Source organism: Suricata suricatta, chromosome 12 (genome assembly GCF_006229205.1).
Source record: "Suricata suricatta isolate VVHF042 chromosome 12, meerkat_22Aug2017_6uvM2_HiC, whole genome shotgun sequence".
NCBI classification, from domain to species: Eukaryota; Metazoa; Chordata; class Mammalia; order Carnivora; family Herpestidae; genus Suricata; species Suricata suricatta.
The window spans coordinates 17142019-17144712 of NC_043711.1; the positions used below are offsets into that span (position 1 = coordinate 17142019).

The 2694-nt window shown below is 41.3% G+C and overlaps 1 non-coding gene across 1 annotated transcript; it reads left to right on the forward strand.

Moving 5' to 3' along the window:
- Nucleotides 1-345: 345 nt before the first annotated feature.
- Nucleotides 346-449, forward strand: LOC115275616. Its single transcript, XR_003901675.1, has one exon. It is a non-coding gene; the product is annotated as a small nucleolar RNA U13 (small nucleolar RNA).
- Nucleotides 450-2694: the final 2245 nt, after the last annotated feature.

Sequence of the window (2694 nt, forward strand, 5' to 3'; positions counted from 1 at the left end):
CCTTGGGTTGCCAATTTACAACCTCTGCTCTGGTCCAAACCCATCACCCCACGGGTAAGGAGACTGACATCATGCAGCAGATCAGCAGGAGAGAAGGAGGCAGGACCCAGCGCTCAGACCTATTCAGAACTCACCACCATCACTCACAAGCTGAAAACAACCTTGGCTGATATGACAAGCCTCTGGTGAGACCCTGCTCTGGGAAAGATGTTCTGAGAGGGGACAAAGATAAAGGGATTCTTTTAGAAGATGCCCGTCGGAGGTCCTTGGCACTTTTTCACTTAGCTTGAGATCACACATTTGGCAGGTTGGGACAAACCAACACATTTAGAAAAGAGATGCTCAATCCTTTTGTAGTTCATAAGCATGATGATTGGGTGTTCACTCCATTGTGTGACATGTGCCACCCTTAAACCTTGTTATGACCCAGGCACATTACCTGTCTGACGTGAAAAAAAAAAAGAGAAAGAGAGAGATGCTCATGTCCTTGGAGTTGTCGGCACAGTCCTTCCTCACTGACTGAATTAGGATCCCAGGGACATGGCAGGGGAGCATTTTCTAAACTTTTTGTTTGGAAAAAACAGACTTACTGAAAAGCCGCAAGGATGAAAATGGTATATATCACTCTCATATACCCTTTACCAAAATGTACTTCTTTGCAACATTTTCCCCATTTGCTCTACGTACTGCCCACACACAACAATAACAGATATTTTTCGAACCATTTGAGTGTAGATCACATACACGATGGCTTTTAACCCCTGAATACTTCAGTGTGCATTTCTAATAATAAATGTATATTTTATAACCACAATACAGATACCAACTCAGTAAATTTAAATGGACTCAGGAGTTTGATCCAATCTACCACCCATATTTCAGTTTTGTCACTTGACTCGGTAATGTCCCTAATTTTTTTCTCCTCTGAAACAGGACCCAGTCTAGGATCTAATATCACATTCAGCTGCTATGTCTCTGTAGTTTTCATTAATGTGAAACATTTTCACTGCCTTCGTATGTATGTGCATGTGTATGTATGTGCATTTTATGAAATTAACACTTTTGAAGAATATAGCGCTCTCTCTCCCACTCTCTCTCTCTTAGAATGTACTTCATTGAGTGTCTGATGTTTTCTCATGGTTAGATTAGGTCTAGAATACTGTAGAAATGAAGGCATGTCCCCCTCAGGGCATCGTATCAGGAGGCATGTGGTGTCCATCTGCCCCTCACTAGTGATGTGAATTTCAATCATCAAGTTACGGTGTTTTCTGATTTTTCCAGTGCACTGTTCCTATATTTCCCCCTTGGAACTAATGAGCAATCTGTGGAGAGGAGCTTTAAGACATGCTTACATCCTGATCCTCATCAAAATTATCCCCTATATTTCACATCCTTTCATGAGTCTTGCCTAAGCCAGTCTCTACTGCGATGGTTGCACAGTGGTGGACTTTCTACTCCATTTCTCTGTCCACCTTTGCCTGTTGACACTCAGCATTTTGAGATAAACTGTATGCCTCCCATCTGGAGGGATGCAGTTTTGGCCTCTGTCAAGGTTTGTGAGATCTGGAGTTCCACCAGAAAACATATTCATGACTAATAGGAATAGAGGGAAGGGAGAGAGCCTGCCTTGCCTAGTCGTTAAGAGTAGACAACACTGTGACAGTCACTCCAAGGGTTCCAGCTAAAGGAGCTGAGACCTGCAGAAAAGCAAAGCAGCAGAGAGGAATATGCCTCACACAGTGCCACTTTCAAATCCTGTCTCTGCCCCTCACCTACTTCATGACCTCTAACACCTCACCTAGATTCTCCTAGCCTGTTTCCTAACTTGTAATATGGGATAATTCTTACCTCAGAGGATTATATGGAATAATGCTCATATCTTACCTGGCCCATACTGTGCTAAATGAGAGGTGCATGTTATATGGATTATCGGAAAATTATGTTGTGCTTGAATTATGTTTCATTTAAACAAATGTCTACTGAAAACCTATCATGAACCAAGGCATTGTGCTTGGGGTTAGAGGCTAAATAAATCAGTCCTCAAAAAGCTCACAACAGAGGAAGAAAAAGACCAATATAAATTCCACATTTAGCCACGAAAATTAAAACATACAAGTACACAAAGATTGTTTCAAGAATGTTCACAGTAGGGGATCCTGGGTGGCTCCGTCAGTTGAGGATTCAACTTCGACTCAGGTCATGTCATAATCTCATGGTTCGTGGGTTCGATTCCCACATCAGGTTTTGCACTGAGAGCTTGGAGCTCACTTCAGATTCTCTCTCTTTCCCTGCCCTACTCACACTCTTTCTCTCAAAAAATAAGCATACATTAAAAAAGAATGTTCACAACACTATTCTTTTTTTTAATTGTAACTGACAATGAAAACTATATTCCTAATAGCCCAAACAAGAAATAGCTCAGACATCTATCAATAGGTGAATGAATAAACGAAAATTCCAGTACACCCATACAGTGGAATACTACTCAGCAATAAAAAGGAACAAACAACTGCTTTTATGTAATTGATGTAAAATATGCTGAGTGGAAGAAGCCTTACGTAAGAGTACACACTGTGTGATTTCATTTATGTGAAGTTTTAAAACAGGAAAAACCATCAGAAGAGTGGTTGCCCAGGGTGGAGACAGGGAGGAGGTTGCTGGGAAACTTTCTGCATGATGATAATGTTCCATATG